Source organism: Pelodiscus sinensis, chromosome 4 (assembly GCF_052426305.1).
Source record: "Pelodiscus sinensis isolate ZL-2025 chromosome 4, ASM5242630v1, whole genome shotgun sequence".
Taxonomy (NCBI): domain Eukaryota; kingdom Metazoa; phylum Chordata; order Testudines; family Trionychidae; genus Pelodiscus; species Pelodiscus sinensis.
Window position 1 is genome coordinate 78,348,960 of NC_143055.1, and position 23,464 is coordinate 78,372,423.

Genomic DNA, 23,464 nt, shown 5'->3' on the forward strand with positions numbered 1-23,464 from the left:
GCCACTTGCTCCTCCGCGGCAGCCAGGCTGAGCGGCACAGAAGTCAGCCAAGCACCACTGCAGGAGGCAACAGCACCGCCCAGAGGGAACAGCCAGCATTTCAGCGTTACAGAGTCACAGACATTGGGCTACTATATATATGATAACAGGCTTGGTAGTGTGAACACATTGCTTATTATTTAGAAGTAAGGAGGTTATTTTGAAATAACTCCGCAGTGTAGACCAGGGCTCAGTGACAGGACTTCAGCATCTGTCAGGTGTGGTTAATTCTCTCCCTAATAGTCTCCAATGAAGTAAAGAAACCAACAAAGCTTCATGAAACCTCTTCTTTTGGGACATTATTGCAGAGTCTGCCTGTCTGACCTAGTGGATAGAGCAGTCAGAACCAAAGTGCAGAGTCCAAATTACAAAGCCAATTCTCTGAGAAAAAGGTCAGAGCCAAGAGTCAGAGTTGAGGATTTGAACAGAATTACCTGGTGTCAAAGAAGGTAAAAGCAGGGCTGCTTCCAAATATGGGAAAAGACTGGAACAAGGCTGGGTACAGAGCCATCTCTGTTTGTGTGTGTGTTCTAGTCCATTGCCCTAACATTCTCACTAGTCCCTCTTGGGGAAAAAATATTCCAAGTAGACCCAATTTTTTTCATTGAGAAACATTCTTTCAATTGAATATGGCTGACAATGTCAGACTATGATTACCAGGTTTTGTGTGTGTACTCATTACAGGGTCCATCTTTATTTCTTTTTCATGAGTTTAACTTGTCATTTAAGGCACAATCTTCTGCTTGCAAACTTAAAAATAAGTAATTCCCTTTTCCCATCATGTCTGTGGATTGTAGTACTGTATTATTGATGACTTTTGAGTATGTGTCATAAAACACTTGCCATTTTGTTTCAAGTTCAGAGTTCTTTCCACTCCCTTGCAAGCTCCTTTGTGACTACACTAATACATTTTTCTCTACTCAGGAATATCTTAATATTCACCTCCTCATCTTTTTTAGATCTTGTTTGGTTGCTTATCCATTTCATTTCCAGATATTCCAATAACTTGCATGTGCTATTTCTGGTGTTAGGAACATTATGCCATTTCTGATTTCTAGAGCCCTTGTTCTGATAATCATAATGCCTTACAAGCAAATCAGATACAATTACAGCTGCAGCCAGTCACACATCTCTTACCCAAGTTAGTGCCAGTGTTATCCCTATTAGTTTAGCCATCACAATAATCACAACATTTGATAGCCTTTGAGTTTTCTGAATCGCTTAGGGTATGTCTACACTACCCCCCTAGTTCGAACTAGGGGGGTAATGTATGCATACCGAACTTGCTAATGAAGCCCGGGATTTGAATTTCCCGGGCTTCATTAGCATAAAGCCGGCGCCGCCATTTTTAAAAGCCGGCTAGTGCGAACCCCGAACCACGGGGTTCGCACTAGCCGGCTTTTAAAAATGGCGGCGCCGGCTTTATGCTAATGAAGCCCGGGAAATTCAAATCCCGGGCTTCATTAGCAAGTTCGGTATGCATACATTACCCCCCTAGTTCGAACTAGGGGGGTAGTGTAGACATACCCTTAATGACTAGGAACACAGAAGGCTGTTTCAAATCTACCTGAACAGTCATCTTTTGATTCATCCATATATATGTGGTAAATTTGGCCCCATTTTTCATACATAACATCAGAAATTTCACTGGTCATAACGTATGATTTTATGGTATTGCAGATAGACTTCCTCTATTATTGGCATTGCAGATACCATTATTGGACCTAACCAATTGAGTTATAAGATTAAGAACACATATTCCTGCTCATCCAGAAATATAATTTATGCTATCATGTGCCAAAAGTGTCTGTCTGCTATGTACATTGGACAAACGTCTCAGACACTTTGCCAAAGAATCAATGCCCACAAAACAGATATTAGGCAGGATCACAAAGAAAAAAGAGTTTCTTGCCATTTCAACCAGTAAGGGCATTGTCTCAATGGCTTGATTACCTGCATCCTGCTTCAAAGACATTTTAACACTGGACTTGAAAGAGAATCCTCTGAACTGTCATTCATGCTTAAATTTGACACTTTACACCTAGGTCTTAACAAAGACACTAATTACCTTACCCATTACAAAGACAGCTTCCCCAATTACCACCTCTAATATCATTAGCTCACAGACATTTACTCCCCCTCTCATCCCCCTTCTGTTCTGAAATTTGATTTGTCCTTTTCATATATGTTCATTTTTTTGAGTGTATCCTTTGGTATATATGGTCATACCAATTTTCTTCCACTATTTGATCTGAGGAAGTGGGTCTGGCCCACGAAAGCTCATCACCTAATAAACCATCTTGTTAATCTTTAAAGTGCTACATAGTCCTGTTTTTTGTTTCAGCTAGACCAGACTAACACAGCTACATTTCTAAATATTTTTAGTTCTCAATTTTTTTTTGAACTATGTCTCTCTGCCCCCTTTCAATTAATGTTATGAGGAAGTCTATGACAATCCATATAACTTTATCTTAAACTCCCAATAATTTTCATAAATCAGTTGTTCATTTCTATTTGCATTATTCCCTTTTACATTTGCCCAGAATGTTAGATCTAGTAGTTTCATCCTTTGATTCACAAGTGCTTCTCCAGTGGTTGTTTGCAGCACACATATTGGTGTGGTCATTGCACCATACCAATTGTAGAGCTAGGGCCCAGAGCAGTTCCAGCTTCCTAAAAATTGTTTAAGGCCGAACTGAAACCTTGATATCTGTAGTCTAAAACTGATCTTATCAATGTTCTATACATCATCATCAATACTGTTCAGTACCTCATTTGTTTCCAACCACACTTTTAAGTTAGTTCATCCTACTTTTACTCTTTTGTATGTTATTATCTCTGTGACCTTTCCAAGTAACTTTGTCATCAAACACTACTCCGAGGGACTTAAACTTTTGAACTGTCTTGATTTTTTCACCATAAAGTAAGTCCTAGTCTTCCCTAATTTTCTTCCTGGTTAAAAGCATTCCTGTAGTTTGTGTATGAGAGAATTTAAATTTCCAATCATTTCTGCACTTAGAAATTCTCTGGGGTGATTCATTTGTCTTTTCCACAGCTACTTTAAGTCTTTTCTGCTTTTCCATACAGCACAGTTGTCTGCAAAAAAGGAAATATTTATTCCTGTCTGCACACTTTCCAGGAGGTAATTTGTCATAATGGAAAACGAAGTAGAGCTAACAATACTCCCTTGTTGCATTCCATTTATAAGTTTTTGATTTTGATAACACTGTTCCCACTTTGACATGTGTAGTTATGTCACTTAAAAAATCCCTTATCCACCAAAACATTCTTCCATTTATTCCAAATTTGACTAGGTTTTATAGGAAGCCTTCCCTCCATAACATGTCATATGCTTTTTCAATGTCCAGGAAGACCTATAATGTTCATAGTTCTTATGCTTTTTATACTGCTATTTCTAGTCACCCTATATGAACAACTGTGTATTTTTCTTTTCTGAAACTACTTTATAGCTCAGTTATAATATCGATGTTCTCCAGGATTCTACTAGTCTTACATGTATCATTTTTCCATAATTTTCCCTGCACAAGAAATGAGGTCTATAGGATTATAAGCATCAGGTTTTGTATGTATTTTGCCTGATTTCCTAAGTAATATTTCCAATATTTGTTTCCATTCCCTCAGTAACTATTTAAACTCCCTTCTGAAGAGTTGAAGCATTTCATAACTCACTTTTTCTGGAGCTGTATTATTCCTTTTTCTAATGCCTTTGATAAGCGCCTGCATATTAATTTTTTTGTATAATGCATCGTCAATATATTCTCTGCAGATATTTATCAATTTAAAGTTTTGTTAAAAAAAAACCATACCTTTTTTCCCTTCATGAAACTTACTGCTTTGATTCATATAATCTTTTGGATTTCTTTTGCTAAAATGTCTGGTTCTCTAAGCTGGAGACCTCTGTTTCATTGTTTACAAAAAGACCAGGTATACACATATTTGTACTTAAAATTCTATTCATTCTTTGACTCGGTTTATATATTCCTGGAAGCTTTGAATCCTGGTTTAATTTCCCACAGCAATGTCTCTGATATTTTTGTCTTTTTGTTCATCCTTTGTGCCATCCCTTAACTTATTTCAAAATTAAGTCATTTCTGTTCATTATGTGTTTGGCTTATTTGTATGCCTTTTTTCTTTTCTTGATTAATAATTTGCAGTCCTCATTCAACCTGGGAAATTAATTTCTAAGTCTGGGAGAAATAAAATGTTTTGTAGATGGTAAGATCAGCTTTTTCTGTGATTCTTTTACTATGTTGTTCTAGAAGTCTTAGATTTTACTCTTCTACAATCACTCAAATATTTAATACATTAATCTTGAAAAGGCCCCAATCAGTTTTTTGAAAATTCCAACTAGGAACCCTTTTTGTATTTTCCACATTTCCTCAGTCTTGGTACTCAATAAGGATGTTCACTTCCTATTCCATTTTCTTTAGGAATTTCCCAGCTGCATTTACTAGCTATACTATTTGTTGCAGTTCCCAAATCCAAAACAAAAAATGCTTCATCTACTGTTTTATATCTTGTAGGCACTCTCATATTCAATATTTTCAGGTAATGCCTAAGAATAAATTGCTCTTGGCATTTACAATTTAGGTCAATTTTCTTACTTCTCCTTAGCTCATTGTAATTATTACAATCTCCACAATTTATGAATGTACTTTGGAATTAACTACTTTTTCTAATTATAAAATAACTAATTATACATGTATTTTAAATATTATAAATCTATACATAATGGTTTTTTTGTTCTGCATGAGAATCTCAATAGTGTTATATTCAAAACCACAGTTTTTGTACAACTGTTTCAATCCAAGTCCCTCTTCTATAAATATACAGAACCTTCTTCTAGTACCTGCTCAGTCCCACAACAGAATATTGCATGTTGGCAGACTGAATACAAGATTACTTATTACTCATATTTCTTGCACACAAATTACATGGGGCTTTTTTCCTGTTTCAAAGATGGCTTTCTTAAATTCCTGTCCATGCATCATTAAACTTCATGCATTCCAATTAAGGATTTTAAAACCATGGATTATAAACTGTATTTTGCCTTTTTTAAAATAACATGACTGCCACGTTGAGATATTATCTATGTTTAGATATTTTTCTGTTGATTTTGTTATTATTTTAATCCTTTAATTTCCCCTCTCCTCCATCATCTGAAAGATGCAGTCAATACCTCTACAAGAAATGTGATGATCTCTTTATCATTTGTTAATCTTTAAAGTGCCACCAGATTCCTTGTTGTTTTTGCTGAAACAGACTAACACAGCTACCTCTCTGAAAGAAACACATTGTCTCCCATTCCTCCCTCCCTCCCTCCCTCACAAGTGATGTTTTCTGCTGCACCTGTTCATCTTGTTTCTTTCTTATGTATTTTTCTTTTTAAATTTTTTTTGCAGAAGCTGCTTTTGGAAGCCTTCATATGTACTAGATTTTAAATTATTTTAATGTTTTGTATTTCTAACTCATTTTCCTAGTGCTCATCCTATATATGCTGCACAGTTGTTTTCTCCACAATTGCTACACTTAGGGTCTGTTCCTTCAACAGTGTTCTCATGCGAGAGATTTCTTCTACATTTACAATACCTCATTGTTCCCTTACAAATAGCTCCCACATCTCCAAACCATTGATAATGATACCACCTCATAGGAAGGTAGGGGGAAATAATAGTTTAAAAAGCCATTTGGATTCTATCTGAAAATGTGACCTATTTAAGCATTATATATGAAGCCACAGATGCCCAATTTTCTCTCTCTTTCTCTGTAGCCATTTAGGAAACAATACTTTATCTTCATCTATACTCTCTTGATATCATTTTCAGACAATCCTAGTGATACTCCTTACCTGACCCCTCTTACTTCCATCAGGATTTAGACAGTTGACAAGGAACCTCCATTTTCTTTCAGGTGTCAGTTTTAAGCAATTTTTCAGCTTGTTCCTTATGTGTATATTCCATCAATAGATGTCCATGCTGCATTATTTTATTTCTTTGTGTCATAAACACTTTGGCTATGTCTACACTGGCGGGTTTAGTGTGCCAGAAGTATGCAAATGAGGCTAAGCATGGAATATCACTGAGCCTCATTTGCATACCTAATGAGCCACCATTTTGCAGAAGAGGCTCTTGTGCCAGAAGGAGCTGTCTACACTGCCCCTTCTTGCGCAAGAAAAACCCTCTTGCGCAATGCCGTTATTCCTGAAAGTAATCAGGGTAGCAGCATTGCGCAAGAGGGTTTTTCTTGCGCAAGAAGGGGCAGTCTAGACAGCTCCTTCTGGCGCAAGAGCCTCTTCCGCAAAATGGCAGTTCATTAGGTATGCAAATGAGGCTCAGTGATATTCCAAGCTTAGCCTCATTTGCATACTTCTGGCACAACAACATGCCTGTGTAAACATAGCCTTTGTGTTAGCCATTCTGCTATTTTCAGAGGATTAAGATCTCCTGTTTTCACATCTTATGTCACTGATTTGACATTTTTGTTTTTCATTTTTATGCATTCATTCCTGTTCAAAACCTGATACAACTACAACTTTTTTTCTCCCCCACGTTTCCTGTTCTGAGGCCATTCCTCATTCCCTGTGGTTTCTCCTATAATGCAAGGCAATTTTCTCTCCCACCCCCCTGGCTGGCATTGTCAATTTCTGTATTCAACCTTGCTTCACCTGAGGGCCACAGACTGCTGCCTTAAGGCATGTTCTAACAGCTCCAACTCCCATCACCATTGATCCTCTACAGCTGCTGAGGTTAAGAGCAAGCCACCGGCTGCCTTAGCCAATCAGGGGGGTCTTTTGAGCCCCAGCTGTGTTCATTGGTTGCCTGACAACTAGGCAGGCACAGCTGCAGGCCCTTATGACTGAGGGAAAGAGCCAGGGTCTGTGGTTCTCTTGTTAATGTGGAGATACTAAGTCTGGGGGAGAATTGTTTAATTAAAAAGCATATCAGCGTTCTTCAAAAAGAATAACAGTATTCCATGGATGATGTGCTATTATGATCTTTCCTCAGTTTTGAGTACATCAGATCATATTATTCAAATTAAGCTTTCATTTAAAAAAAATTAAATCTGACCTTTTTTCCACTGTGAAAGCACATCACAAAGCACTCCTATGTGTTGTTGCGTCTGGCTGCCAGAAAACTATTTTCATCCACAGATCCATTCTTAGGCATGTGCTTAAATGTTTGCATGAATAACTCGTATTTACTTTACAGAGATTCAAACATGTGCTTAAATGCTGATGTGAATGGGGATGGACTTAGTTATAAGTGATTGCTGAATTGGGACTTAAGACTATGAGGGGGAGGGACTCACACTGCAAAAAAAAAAGTAACATTGTCCTTCAATCTGTTAAATATCAGATTGTATGCTGCTTCACCCTCCTATTTTGATATAACTACTTGTTTTTACAAGTAAGACAATGATGTGGTTGCTTTGTATTAATTAGCCTACTCTGGTACCTTGTGGTGTTAAATGTAAACTATTGCTGTAGTAAAAAGTTATACTTTTCCATTGCATTCATTATTTAAATGGTTGAATCACTAATCTTCACTGTCTCTGGAAAACATCCTTTAATTTATTATTTGGAAATCAATATGACAAAATCATTTAGACAAATGTTCCACTCCTTCTGATGGTAACAAATTTGGGCCTATTACAAAATAATGAAACAATTTAATTGAGTTTAAACTTTTTATATTTGCTGGTTTATAATTAATAATTTGTGTAGGGACAGTATGAATTAATCTTAAACTGTTGTTCATGGAAGCAGAAAACTGGAGCAGAGAGAAATTCAGCAATTATTGAACTATGCCAACCAAGAAATCTGGAAGGCCAATATGCATGTAAGTCAAGAATACTGGGCCGAAGAGAAAAAAAAATGCTGGAGGAAAGTGATTGATTCTCGCAGATTCTCTCTCTCTCTCTCTCTCTCTCTCTCTCTCTCTCACACACACACACACACACACACACACACACACACACACAAAGAACCTACACCCCATCCACACACAACACAAGTTCAGAGGTTTCAGGGAGAGGTTTTTGGAGATGGAAGTGACCAAGAGTGGGGTAAACTGCCCTCATGCCAATTTGTAATTGACATAAATCCACTTAACGGTTTATAGAACCCTCTGATTTGTACCTCTGGGGAAGGAATTAACAGGCAAACATGAAGAGACTGTTACTGGCCACAGAGCTCAGCTCCTGCTGTGGTTGCCCTGTGGCAGCTGGGAGCGCTGGGCCCTTTTGAATTTCCAGGCCCTGGGCCAATTGCCCCTTTGTCCTCTCTTGTCAGTGGGTTTGGACCCAAGTTCCCAAACTGGAGTTAGATAGCTCAGGACCTCGAGTTCAGTGCAAAACTCTCAGGTCCTGATCCACTGGGATTGAATTTAACAGGACTCTTTATTTGTTAATATAGGCACGTGCATATTTTCAGGATTGGAGTGCAAAATTGGAGAACAGTGGTTTAAAGCATCCTTCTTGTGTATGATAGATGCTCTAAAAATTAATTAAAATATTGAAAAAATATCAGTGGAAACAACATATTCCAAAAACTACTGACTGTAAATTAATTTTCTCATGCTTCTTTGTCATAAATCACTGTGAAAAGTAATAAATATGTCAGATTCATCCCTACTGTGACTATATTAATGTCAGTTGAATTATACTGATGTAAATTTGGCCCATAGTGTTTATAACATTAGTACATAAACACAGGCATGTTTCAGATATTGGTCATATGATTTTAAATTTCAAAATAAATCAATATAGTGGAGGATGAGTCAAATGATGTCACCTTTTCCTACCAATTTTCTTTAATTAAAAAAAATGTAAGAACAATGCAGACTGATTAATTTTATTAACTACCTACCAAACAGTTACATAAGGAACAAACAAGATGCTCCAGCAATTCAGGAGCAGAAGTCATGAAGACTTGATCTAAAGCTCACTGAAGCACCATCCACAATACAACAGGTTATAGACACACTATATACTGTAAAAACAATTTATTTGGATAGTTCAAAAGTAGAAGTAAAAGATTTTTAAATAGTCCTGTGACAAGGATCACTCACTAGAGTAGCATCTCCTGCTGGCAGTCATGGGGATTGGTTATTCCAGCTACTGTGCTCTCTATACAGGCAGTCCCCGAGTTACGCGGATCCGACTTATGTCGGATCCGCAGTTACAAACGGGGCTTTTCTCGCCCCAGAGGACTGGAGCGGCGGGACGCCCAGATGCACCACGGTCCGCCGCCCCCATCCTCCGGGGTGAGAAAAGCTGCTCCCCGTCTCCCTGGTCTGCAGGGAGACGGGGAGCAAAGCCTTGGAGCACGCCCGCAGTGGGACAGCCCGGGCGCGCTTGAGCTGTCCCCCTGCGGGCATGCTCCGTGGCTTTGCTCCCTGTCTCCCGACCAGCAGACCAGGGAGATGGGGAGCAAAGCCTTGGAGCACACCCACAATGGGACAGCCATGGCGCGCCTGGGCTGTCCCGCTGCGGGCGTGCTCCAAGGTTTTGGTCCCCGTCTCCCTGCAGACCAGGGAGACGGGGAGCAAAGCCTTGGAGCACGCCCGCAGCGGGACAGCCCAGGCGCACTTGGGCTGTCCTGCTGCGGGCGTGCTCCGCGGTTTTGCTCCCCGTCTCCCTGGTCTGACCAGCAGACCAGGGAGATGGGGAGCAAAGCCTCGGAGCATGCCAGCAGTGGGACAGCCGCGGCGCGCCTGGACTGTCCCACTGCCCGCGTGCTCTGCAGCTTTGCTCCGCGTCTCCCAGGTCAGCAGACCAGGGAGACGGAGCAAAGCCATGGAGGACTTGAGCGGTCCCGCCCCCCCCGTCTCCCTGGTCTGCTGGGGGGGGGGTGCAGCTAGTGCCCCCTCCTCCCAGCAGACCAGGCTTTTCTTGCCTACCCCTGGGGTAGAGCAGCTGGGGGCTGCCGGGTTGGTCCCGCAGCGCCGCTCCGGACCAACCCGGCAGCCCAGCTGCTCTGCCCCAGGCATCCTGATTCAGCCGCTGCTGGTCAGTTTCAGCAGCGGCTGAATCAGGACGCCTGGGGCAGAGCAGCTGGGGTGCTGCTGGGTTGCTCCAGTAGCGCTGAAGTGCCGCGCTACTGGAGCAACCCAGCAGCACCCCAGCTGCTCTGCCCCAGGCGTCCCCAAGTCAGCCGCTGCTGAAACTGACCAGCGGCTGACTGCAGGAAGCCCGAGGCAGAGTTGCTCTGCCCCAGGCTTCCTGGAATCAGCCGCTTATCAGTTTCAGCAGCAGCTGACTTGGGGACGCCTGGGTTTCTTAAGTTGAATCTGTATGTAAGTCAGAACTGTCGTCCAGATTCAGCCGCGGTTGAAACTGATCAGTTTCAGCAGCGGCTGACGCCAGTTCCGACTTACATACAGATTCAACTTAAGAACAAACCTACAGTCCCTATCTTGTACGTAACCCGGGGACTGCCTGTAGTTGGTATCTCTCCAATCTCTTCACTGTCTGCAGACCCCGCCTCAATCCAAGTACTGCAGTATCCTCTTCATAATTCGGCCCTCTGGCTGCATCACCATCTATGTTTTTCCCCCTTTCCAGGAGTAGGTATCTCATTCCAATCCTGTCACTTCCCCAGCAGGAAGGTCAGTGGGGGAGATCGGGCCCATCCACTACTCTGGGCCACATCCCATGGAGCCTGTGGATGGCAACTTCTTGCTGCATATCTTTAGCTTCCATCTTCGTTACTTCAGTTACCTGAGCCATTTCCCTGTAGCACTAACACTGCCTTTTCCTTCTCCTTGGGGCTTTGAGCCAGCTAGGCCTTCATACAGTCAGTCAGGAGCTCCTTCTTGCTCCCCCAGTCTTGGCAGGTGGTCCAAGACACTACCCTATTCTCTCAGAAATATAGTCCTCATTCTCTAAGCACCTTACAGCTCACTTATGTGAGCTCACTGGGCTCTGATTGGCTGTTCCTCCAATTGACTGCATCCTGTGCAACCTGCCTAACTTGCTTTGAGGACTCACTCTCACTGCCCCTCTCTGAGATAGGGTGTTGCAGGCTCATGAGGCCTCCAATAACTTGTTGCTCCTTGGTGTGAGGTGAATACACCCATTAACAGATCCCAATTCAGACTTGCCAAGATAACAGTGTTCAGCCCATGTTTTCAGGAACCATTTTTAAACCCTGTTTTCAATAAAAGTTTCCTTCTGGAAGAATATGTCAGCCCTGAACATATAGGGAAACATGATGTTCAATTTCTTTGAATGCAAGAGGTCTCTAGAGTTAAAAATATGTTGACAGGAGATCTTCAGAAAGCGCTAATATCTTAAATAGGGAAAGTCATTTGGGATTCTGCCACAGAGTCTGTTGAGATGAAAACCATCACAAAGAGGAAGGTGGAGAATTGAAAGAGAGGGAGCTGAAAGGTGGGAAGTTTCAATAAACTATTCCTAGACTTAAATGTGAATGAGGTGAAAGGTTCCCTTTTCAATTTATTAGAAAGGGAAGCTGAATAAAATGATGGTCCTAGTTAAAGCAAGTGGGGAAAGGGACATTAGAGAGGTAGGTTTAAATCTTATGGACAATTTGTTGATGGAAAAAGCACAGACTTGTTTTAGGAGGGTTGTTCTCCAACCTCCCAAAAAAGAATTTTGTCAGTTGTGATAGCTGTTAACAAAATGAACGCTAAAAGAATTAAAGAGACCAATGTCACAAATGTACAACGGCAAAAAATCTAACTAGCCCAAAGACAAACATTCATTTGAAATTCAACAGATAGTTTCCGAGTTGTTAAAGTTGAAAGGTCCCTTTACAGTTCCAATAGAAACCTTTCTCCAAGTGCATGTGTTGACAGGAACTACTTATTAGTATCCATCTCTATTACAAGATAGCTTCTCCATTACATCAATTGAAATGTGATAAACTGCTTGCTACTAGCAGGCTTAATTCCTCTGCTATAATTTATGGGTGAATTTTGTCCTTTTATACATCCACTTTTCTTCACCTTTATCATATAGCCCACCAGAAGTACAAAGGATAATGATACCTCCCTTCCCCTTAATTATGAGCAGTCTGTTCTTTTATTTTCCTAAAGAAATTGTGTAATCTAGTAACTGGAAAAAAATTAAACAAATGTCATATTTCCTTTTCTTTGAACTACCCTTTGTCTCTCTCTCTTTTAACTGGTGGGAGAGGGGGGACCACTAAAAAAAATCCCAAGATGACTGGCAACCAATAAATTAATTGTTTTACATTTATTATTGCAAACAATTATTTAACTATTTATTATAATCAAAAGTATGGTTATCTTTTCTAAGAGCAGTATTATAAACCAGAAAACAGATATTGTGTGTTGGAATCTTATGGTTTCATGAAGTGGGAGCATAAAAACTTTTAACTAATTTTTCAGACACCTAAAGATTGTCTATGTCAAGGAGCCAACAATTGAAAATGATAATCATCTTTTTTGTGAAAGGAAAGGGGGGAAACAGAAAGGAGGAGAGTCTGGGATGAGTTGAAAGGCAGTGACAAGTTGCACAGTACTTGCTTTTCATTTGGCCATTAGCCGAAAGAACCCAAACCTCTCTGCAAAATATTATTTGTGCGATGAATCTCTCCGGGTATGTCTACACTACAGAGTTAGTTCGAACTAACGGACGTTAGTTTGAACTAACTTTCATAGGCGCTACACTAGCGCTCCGCTAGTTCGAACTAGGAAAACCTCATTTTACGAGGATTAAGCCTAGTTCGAACTAGCTAGTTCGAATTAAGGGGTGTATAGCCCCTTACTTCGAACTAGTGGGAGGCTAGCCCTCCCCAGCTTTCCCTGGTAGCCACTCTGGCCAACACCAGGGAAACTCTATTGCCCCCCTCCCGGCCCCGGCCCCCTTAAAGGGGCACGGACTGGCTACAGTGCCGTGCCAGGTGCAAGCCTGCCAGCACCCAGCCAGCAGACCCTGCAGCTGGCTCGGCTCGAGCCAGCCACCCGATGCCCCCCAGCCCTCCCCCTCTTCCCGGGACCAGGCTGGCGGCTCCCGGGAGCTTGCCCGAGTCCGCAAGAGGCGGGCACCCGCCTGGGCTAGTGCGGACATCGTGGACCTCGTCCATGATCTCTGCACTAGGCACAGGAAAGTGGCTGTCTAGGGCAGGAGAGCTGCCATCCTGGCCACCCAGGAGCAGGTGTGCATGAAAATCAAGGGGGTCCACTGAGACCCCCGACCCTGAGCTTACAATGGCCGTCCTGGGTCAGACCAAAGGTCCATCTAGCCCAGTAGCCTGTCTGCCGACAGCAGCCAACCCTAGGGACCCTGGAGGGGATGGACCGAAGACAGTGACCAAGCCATTTGTCTCGTGCCATCCCTCTCCAGCCTTCCACAAACCTTGGGCAGGGACACCACTCCTACCCCCTGGCTAATACCACTCCATGGACCCAACCTCCATCACTTGATCTCACATCCCTTTAAACTCTGTTCTAGTTGTAGCCTTCACAGCCTCCTGCAGCAAGGAGTTCCACAGGTTGACTCTTTGCTTTGTGAAGAACAAATTTCTGTTACTAGTTTGAAGCCTGCTACCCATTCTTTTCCTTTGGTGTCCTCTAGTCCTCCTTTATGGGAAATAATGAGGAACTTTTCTGTATGCACCCTCTCCACCCAACTCCTGCTTTTAGAGACCTCTATCCTGTCCCCACTCAGTCTCCTCTTTTCTAAGCTGAAAAGTCCCAGTTTCTTTAGCCTCTCTTCATATGGGACCTGTTCCCAACCCCTGATCATTGTAGTTGCCCTCCCCTCTCCCACCCTCTCTCTTCCCCTCTCCCACCTCCTTTTCCCAGTCTCCCCCAGTTTTGTTCAATAAAGACAGATTCCATTTTTTAACACAATTGTCCTTTATTTTGTACATCAGGAAAAGGGGCTAGGGAAGGGTAAGTGGAAGGAGGTGAGGGAGGAATGGGGTACGAGCCCCCGATGGGGAGGACTGAGCTGGCTCTGCGGGCTTCTGGGGGTGGAAGCTCTCTTGCAGCCCCCCAATTGTCTCCTCTCCCCAGATGGCAGCCTGCGGCAAGTGCAGCCGGTCTGATGGCCGAGTGCTGTGATGTGCCCAGTGTGGGCACTCCGGGCACTCCAAGCCACAACTGGTTTGCAAGCCGGGCACCCCTGAGAACTGTCTGTCCGGGGTGGGGGTCGGGTCCCTTTAAGCGCAGCCCTCGGCTAGCCTGAGACAGCATCTCCACGCTCTAAGTCCTCCTCTGATGCCCTGCCGGCACTGCTTCCAGCCAGCCTTAAGCCCGGGTCAGGGTCCACTTAATGTGGACATGCTAGTTCGAATTAGCAAAATGCTAATTCGAACTAGTTTTTAGTTCTAGACGCGTTAGTTCGAATTAGCTTAGTTCAAATTAACTAATTTGAACTAAGTTAGTTCGAATTAGCGCTGTAGTGTAGACATACCCTCACAGTCTTTGATAACTGAATTGACTTGCAGGAATATAGAACTGTACTTGCTATTTTCACCAATACTGCACAAAACAAACAGCCACTGTATTAAAATGCATACTCAAATTCTAACCCAAAAAATGAGATTTTTTTTCCATAGGATTCATGTAAAATGTCATTGCAACATCATTATCAAAAGGAGAGGAAGTACAGAGAAGAGCAACACAAATATTTGGCTGTAGAGATTATGATCCTCCCACAAGAGTGCAATCATATAGAAGGATTTCAAGGAGCCCACAATAGAAAAGTGAGAGCTCGAAAACAGGTCTGTTCCTCCTGTCAATAGGGGTAATTGGCCAGCCAGTAAGCAGAACATCTGGATGTAGGGAGTTCCTTAGCAACTGCATGCTAAAAATAAAAAGGTTTCACTGCCAGTCAATTATGCAGGGATTATCTACAAAGCCAAACCTGATTTTTCACTGCCCTTACTACAGATATGAAAAGGACATACATTTTTCATGTGAGTCATAGTGTGTCACATTAATATGTTAATGCACTGCAACATTCGTAACAGTAAATATGAGTCACATAAGTCCAGTGGAGGAGCTAAGACACACTAGAGGTACTGAGATACTATGGAGATAGGAACCAAAGAAATGCTCGCATATGCTAATTTTATAGCTATATATTTACATATTTGTTTTCATGGTAGGATTGTGAGAATTCAGTCTTGCCCGAGGTCCTTCTGAAAATCTACAGAAAATCATAGAATAGAATAATAGAATCATAGATCTGGAAGAGACCTCAGGAGGTCATCGAGTCCAGCCCCTTACCTAAAGCAGGACCAATCCCAACTAAATCATCTCAGCCAGGGTTTTATCAAGCTGAGACTTAAAAACCTCTAGTGATGGAGATTCCATCACCAACCTAGGTAACCCATTCCAGTACTTCACCACCCTCCTGGTGAAATAATTTTTCCTAATATCCAACCTAGACCTCCTCCACTGTAATTTGAGGCCATTGCTCCTTGTTCTACCATCCGTCACTACTGAGAACAGCCTCTCTCCATTCTCTTTGGAACTTCCCTTCGGGAAGTTGAAGGCTGCTATCAAATCCCCCTCACTCTTCTCTTCTGCAGGCTAAATAAGAACAAATCCCCCAGCCTCTCCTCATAGGTAACGTGCTCCAGTCCCCTAATCATTTTGGTTGCTCTCTGCTGGACCTTCTCCAGTGTGAGCGCATCCTTTCTGTAGTGGGGGGCCTAGTACTGGATGCAGTACTCCAGATGTGGCCTCACCAGTGCAGAATAAAGGGGAATAATCACTTCTAGCAATGCTCCTCCTAATGCTCCCTAATATGCCATTAACCTTCTTGGCTACAAGGACACACTGTTGACTCATATCCAGCTTCTCATCCACTGAAATTCCCAGGTCCTTTTCTGCTCAACTGCTACGTAGCCAGTCGATCCCCAACCTATAATAATGCTTGTGAATCTTCCCTCCCAAGTGCAGGATTGCACTTGTCCTTGTTGAACCTCATCAGATTTTTTTTGGCCCAATCCTGTAATCTGTCTAGGTCACATTGGACCCTGTCCCTGCCCTTCAATGTATCTACCTCTCCTACTAGCTTAGTATCATCTGCAAATTTGCTGAGGGTGCAATCCTTCCCTTCATCCAGGTCATTAATAAAGATGTTGAATGAAAACGGCCCTAGAACCGATCTATGAGGCACTCCGCTTGAAACAGACCGCCAACCTGTCATCAAACCGTTGAGTACTACCTGTTGGATCTGACAATCTAGCCAGCTTTCTATCCAACTTGCAGTCCATTTATCCAATTCATATTTCCTTAACTTTCTGGCAAGAATATTGTGGGAGACCATATCAAAAGGTTTGCTGAAGTCAAGGTATATCACTTCTGCCAAATTCCCCATGTCTACAGAAGCAGTTACCTCACCATAGAAGCTAATCAGATTGGTCAGTCATGACTTGCCCTTGGTGAATCCATGTTCACTATTCCTGATCACATTCCCCTCTTCCAAGTGCTTAAAATGGATTCCTTGAGGATCTCCTCCGTGGTTTTTCTTGGGACTGAGGTAAGGCTGACTGGTCTGTAGTTCCCTGTATTTTCCTTCTTCCCTTTTTTAAAGATGGGCACTTCATTTGCCTTTTCCCAATAATCTGGCATCTCTCCTGGTCTTCACAAGTTTCCAAAGATAATGGCCAAAGGCTCTGCAATGACATTTGCCAACTCCCTCAGTACCCTCGGATGCATTACATCCAGACCCATTGATTTTTGTATGTCTAGCTTTTCTAAATAGTTCTTAATCCGTTCTTTCTCCACCAAGGGCTGCCCACCTTCTTCCTATACTGTGTTGCCTAGTGCATTTGTCTGGGAGCTGACCTTGTCTGTGAAGAAAGAGGCAAAAAAAGCATTGAGTATTTCAGCTTTTCCCACATCATCTGTCATTAGGTTATCTCCCTCATCCAGTAAGGGCCCCACACCCTCTCTGATCCCCCTCTTATTGCTAACATGCCTGTATAAACCTTTCCTGTTACCCTTCACATCCCTTTCCAGCTGTAATTGCAATTGTCATTTCACCTTCCTGATAACTCCCCTGCACTCTCAAGCAATATATTTATACTCCTCCCTAGTCATCTGTCCAAGTTTCCTCTTCTTATAAGCTTCCTTTTTGTATTTAAGCTCACCAAGAATTTCCCCAGTAAGCCAATCTGGTCACCTGTCATATTTGCTTTTCTTAGTGCGCATCGGGATGGTTTCTTCCTGTGCCTTTAATAAGGCTTCTTTAAAATACTACCAGCTCTCCTGGACTCCTTTCATGTTAGCATCCCAGAGGATCATGTTAGCATCCCAGAGGATCCTGCTCATCAATTCTCTGAGGGTATGTCTACACTACAGCACTAATTCGAACTAACTTAATTCGATTTAGTTAATTCGAAATAAGCTAATTCGAATTAGTGCATCTAGACCTAAAAACTAATTTGAATTAGTGTTTTGCTAATTCAAAATAGCATGTCCACATTGAGTGGACCCTGAACCGAAGTTAAGGATGGCCAGAACCAGTGCCGGCAGACAGTTCTCAGGGTTCCCTGCTTGCTTGTCTAACTCGATGAGGGACAGCAAAGCAGTCCTGTCTTGGAGTGCCCTGAGTGCCCACACTCGGCATATCACAGCACTCGGCCATCAGCCTGGCTGTACTTGCCGCAGGCTGCCATCCGGGGGATCAATTGGAGGAGCCCGTAGAGCCACCCTAGTACTTCCCATCGGGGGCTCGTGCCCCATTCCTCCCTCACCTCCTTCCACTTACCCTTCCCTAGCCCCCCTTCCTGATGTAAAAAATAAAGGACACGTGTGTTCAAAAATAGAAACTCTCCTTATTTAACAAAACTGGGGGGGAAGGGATTAACCTCTGGGGAGACTGGGAAAAGGAGGTGGGAGTGGGGAGAGGGAAACCTGGGAGGAGGGAGCTGGAATGGGGAAGCCAGGGGAAGAAGGAGGAGGGGAAGTATAAAACTATGGTACACCATATCTTCAGTACTGTGTACAGATGTGGTCTTCTCACCTCAAAAAAGATATTTTGGCCTTGGAAAGGGTACAGAAAAGGGCAAATAAAATGATTAGGGGTTTGGAACAGGTCCCATATGAAGAGAGGCTAAAGAGACTGGGACTTTTCAGCTTAGAAAAGAGGAGACTGAGGGGGGATATGATAGAGGTCTATAAAATCATGAGTGGTGTGGAGAGGGTGCATAAAGAAAAGTTATTTATTAGTTCCCATAATAGAAGAACTATAGAGAGGATGGACGAGAATACAACTTGTACTTCAAATTCCTTGATCCTTCTTCCCAACACTACACAATCTGCAGGGACCTGCTCAAGGTCATTCTTGGCTGTATATTTAGCTCCTACATGGAGAAGCAGGAAGGTGTAGCGATCCGAAGGCTTGATCAGATTTGGAAGACTCTCGGTCACATTCTGAATTCTAGCTCCTGGTAAGCAGCACACTTCTCGAGATTCCAAGTCTGGACGGCAGATGGATGACTATGTCCCTCTTAGGAGGAAGTCCCTGATCATGACCACCAGACTTCTTCTCTTGGGGGGGGTGGTCATGGAACCCCAATTCCTAGGACTACGTATCCCATGCCTTCTGGTAGATAAGATCTCCTTCTGATCTCTTCCCTGAGAGGTCCCTGCCAAAGCATTCTCCACAGTAGTGCCTGTGCAAAGAGCCTGAAAGTGGTTACTTACCTCTAGTGGAATAGGGGATACCTGAGTTGGCTTTCTTCTCCTGGAGGTTACATGCTGCCAGTTTTCTCCCTTGTTCTATACTGCCCCCACTAGTTCTTGTGCCTGCAGTATTAAATGCTGCCTTTTATTGAGGAAGTCTACATCCTCTCTGATGGACTGTAGAGTTGATATTTGGTCTTCAAGTCCTCTAATTTTTTCTTCCAAAATGGTGACTAGCTGGCATTTAGTGCAGATGAAATCACTTCTATCTTCCAGGAGGAAGACAATCATGACACATGCTGTGAAGGTAACTACAGCAGACCCATCACTATCCATATCAGCCTTCCTTCAGAAAGATTCCTTAGATGTTTTGAAATGTCCCCTTGAAGGGCAGAAGAGAAACAAACTTCAAGAAAAAGACCACCAAACACTATGGGGCTCCCCCAGGGTGAACTCCCAGGCAAACTCCCCTGTTGGCTGCTGCCCTGTTCACTGCTTGTATGATGAAGTCCATAGAAAACACCTTCGGCCTTCTAAATATTGGTTGAACTTCCCTTGTTCAGGTCCTGAGTGGTCCCAAACCACAGAGTTTGCTGGACAAGGGGAGATCAAAGCTCCCTACCTGGCTACAGGCTCTGCTCACAGCGGTGGCTGTGCTCCCTGCCACCTACCACTGCCTTCAGCCCCTCACTGTGCCAACCCTGACAGGGGCTGCATCCCCCACACAAGGGCCGGGGCTTGGAGATGCGCCCCCCCCCTTCTCCCCGGGCACAAGTCTGGGTTGCACATCCACTAGCCAGCCCCGCTGACTCTGGCCCTGGATGGGGTTGCCCTTTCTACCACTAACACCAGCCAGGACTACCGACCCTGCTGTCCCCAACATCAGCTGGGGCTGTGTTCCCCGCCACCAGCCCACACCGGGGCTGTGTCCCTTCCATCCCTCAACATGCCATCCCTGACCGAGGCTGTGATTCCCACAGCGCCAGCTCTGGGTGGGGCTGCACTCCTCCCCTCAACAACCTCAGATGGAGCTGCACCCCTAGCCACTGACCCCACTGCCTCCAACCTGAGCTGGAGATGCACTCCCCACTGCCAGCTGAACCTGTGCTACTTTTCTGAAGCTGACCAACCGGGGCTCTCTGGTCCAGTAATATCCATGGTTCTACTGGACCATGGATGTTGCTGGACAAGAGAGTTCTGGATTTTAGAAGTTCAATCTGTATAGCTAATGTTTATGAGGAAGCCCCGGGGATTGGGAGAGGTAGAAATCAACTAAGAAAAAGAGGGACAAGTAAGATGGAAGGATGCTGTCCAAATTTCATCAATGCAAGTTTCTAGAAGTTTGGCTTATGTTCAAGTTCTAAAGAGGAACACAGACCAAACTTAATTTAGAATTCATTGCGAGTATCTCAGATATCTCCCAGGTTCTTCTTTGATGATAACCTCTCACAGAGCAACATCCATTAGTAAAGTTTCAAGACCTCTGGTTGGCAAGGTATTTCATATGAGCCTTGCAGATAATGGCCTAGTTTCAATGGTACATGATTTAGTTATCTCCCATTTGACCTACAGCGCTGCAATATATCTAGGCATGATGCCATCAGCTTTTAGGAAACTCCAACTAGTACAAAATCCTGCAGCAGGTCTCCTCAGTGACATATACTACTAAAATAACCTCACATCTGTCCTCCCTTCTCCACGCTGGCTTACTATGAAATAGAGAGTCAAACTCAAGACCTTGTTTATTATCTTCAAGGGCCTCAATGGCTAGAACCCAGAAAATGTGAACATTGACAGTAAAGAACGAGTATGAAGACCGTGCCTGACAACTCTGCTCTTCAGGCAGAAGAACTTTCTACTAGAAGGGTGCGTCTAGACTGGCAAGATTTTGCGCAAAAACTTGCCAGCTGTCTACACTGGCCGCTTGAATTTGCGCAAGAGCACTGACTTTGTAATGTACAAAATCAGTGCTTCTTGCGCAAATACTTTCATGCTCCCACTCGGGAAAAAGCCCTCTTGTACAAGAATACTTGCGCAAGAGGGCCAGTGTAGACAGGGAAGAACTGTTTTGCGCAAAAAAGCCCCGATGGCTAAAATGGCGATCGGGGCTTTCTTCTGCAAAATCACGTCTAGACTGGCCACAGATGCTTTTGTGCAAAAGCACTTTTTGCGCAAAAGCATCCGTGCCAATCTAGATGCGCTTTTGCGGAAATACTTTTAACAGAAAAACTTTTCTGTTAAAAGTATTTCCGCAAAATCATGCCAGTCTAGATGCAGCCTGTGTGTAAAACACCTATGTCCAGGAGACAGAACTTTCTCAGGGACCATTCAAAGATTGTGAAACTAACTCTCACAGCAGCACATAAGGCCTATCATCTACTGATCCACATGCAAAAACATGTCTCTTTAGCCTTCCTTTCTATAATGTAAATGTATACATCATGGATATTTTTAAAATGTCACTGAAAACAAAACACACAATTCTCTTGAAGAGAGGATAAGAGAAAAAACAAAACTCATGTGATACTACTGGACACAGTCAGATACGGTGGTGATGATAGCAAAATAAGACCCTATATAAAATAGTATATAGAATGGAATCTCTGGGCTTGCTAGTACAGAATGTGTGGATGTGGTTTACTGCTAGGAAAATGCCACAAGTTGAAACTTTTAATGTTTTGTTGTATTGTATGGGTGACATGAACTGAATATACAGACCTCTTTAAGAACTTGACAGGGACTGATTTGGGTGGCATTCCACTTGCTTACAAGAAAGCTTTGTCCCTTTGGGATCAGCACAATGATGATGATAGAGTGTACTGTTTATTGTGTTACTGTACTGTATAGTGGAAGGGCAGCTGTGATGGTGTAAAAAGGCTCAGAATGCCTTAAAGCTGGCCAGGAAAGAGTTTTCCCTGGTGCAAACTTTGCACACGGCAGTTTACGTTATAGTATGAGGCACCTGCATCAAGTCCAAATGTAGGGGCATTTCAGGGGAAGCCTGAGCATAAAATATTGAAATAATTCTGAGAGGTACCCTGCACAGCTGGGACATGTTGCTGTAACTTAGGCTATACCAATACTACAAGTCAGGGGTGTGATTCCCCTGCTCATGTACACATACTCACACTAGCTCTCATTGAGCTAGCATGAGTAAAAATAGCTATGTCATAGCAACACAGGTAGAGTCAGCAGAGGCATGACTGAGCCATACTGAGCACAACTCCATTTGAAACTGGTATGTATGTACAGTGGAGTCACGCTTATCCGACCTTCGCTTATTCGACATTCCGCTTTATCCAACAAAGCCAGAAAAAACTGGGGTTCAGCGAGAAACTCCAGCCAGCCTAGAGCAGAGCAAGTATGCAGCCCTCAAGGCCAGCCGCCCCGGGCTGCCATGTCACATGCAGCCCTTCCTGGCTGAAGAGGCTCCAGCAGCAGCCCCTGAAAGCAAAACTAAAACCCCACGCTGCCGCCGTCCGCCCACCATGTGACCGGGACCATTTCCCTTGCCCCAGCCGCTGATGTCCCTTGAATTGCAGCGCGTGGTGGCTGATTGAGAGTCCAGCCTGCGGGTCGGAGTCTCCTGCTGGTGCCACTTGGTCACAGTGCAGCTGGGGTCATCCCCATCCCTCTGTGCACCCACCTCCCAGGGTCCCCATTCCTGCCTGGCCCCTTCCCTCCCTGCAGCGCCCGGGTGCGGGCCAGAAGAATGACCCCACTCGCTGCTCCGTCGCTCTGGGTGCTGCTGCTGCTGCCGCCGCCGCCCTTCTTGGCGGCCTCCAAGCGGAACATCCCCAAAGTGCTGCTGCCCTTCACCCAGAGCACCCGAATCAACTACAGGTAATGTTCTGTACTCCGTATTATCCAACATTTTCGTTAATCTGACCACCTATTGGTCCCGTTTAGGTCAGATAATCGGGACTCTATTGTACCTGTACAAGCTCAGCTATACCACCACGACCGATGCTACCACCGCTGCACTACTATTCATACTTCTGCTAGCTCATATAGGAGTAAGTGTAGGTAACCCCTAGTTCATAGTTTAGACATAACTTTAAGCAGCCTATGAGGTGTCTAAGTTACACTGCTCCTCAATGGCAGCCCACCATAGGAAACATATTTTATTATGCTCTCCTGATATTTATTTTTTCTTCCTCCCTCTACTTCTCTAGTCCCTTGACATGTGATTTACAGAAACCTAGACTCCCTTATGCTGGTTAGATTCAGGGAGCTAAATTCAGAGATGTAATGGAAGAAGGACATGTAATTACATGCTGATAAGTGGGTGAAAATCAAAGTATATCAGACTAGGGGAATCAAGCTAAGCCTAAGGAGGTATGGAGGGAATCACAGCTCCTATAATATACACATTTAAAAGGGGCTGAATCAGGTGTTACAGCAATTTTGACTCATGTAGACAACTTAGAATCTGTCCTTTTCTCTTGCTTCAAAACAAATATTTCTGTGCTTCTATAAAAAAAATTTAATAACGCACAAAGGTATTTTAAGAAATAAAAGCAGAGAAAACATTGCAATATTTAATGCTGTCATTTCCTAAAACATACTGTTTTCCTCCAGTATCAGAGGGGTAGCCGTGTTAGTCTGAATCTGCAAAAGCGACGAGGAGTCCTGTGGCACCTTATAGACTAACTGAAGTGTAGGAGCATAAGCTTTCGTGGGCAAAGACCCACTTCGTCAGATGCATGTTTTCCTCCATAAACGCACAGACTTTGATAGGAGAATACCACTGGAATGGACATACAAGA

General features: G+C 43.5%; 1 long non-coding RNA gene across 1 annotated transcript in view; it reads right to left on the bottom strand.

Annotated features, from left to right (window-relative positions):
- The window catches only part of LOC112545578 (uncharacterized), a 178,301-nt gene that overhangs the window by 135,078 nt on the left and 19,759 nt on the right, over positions 1 to 23,464 (bottom strand). The gene's annotated exons all lie outside the window — the stretch shown is intronic.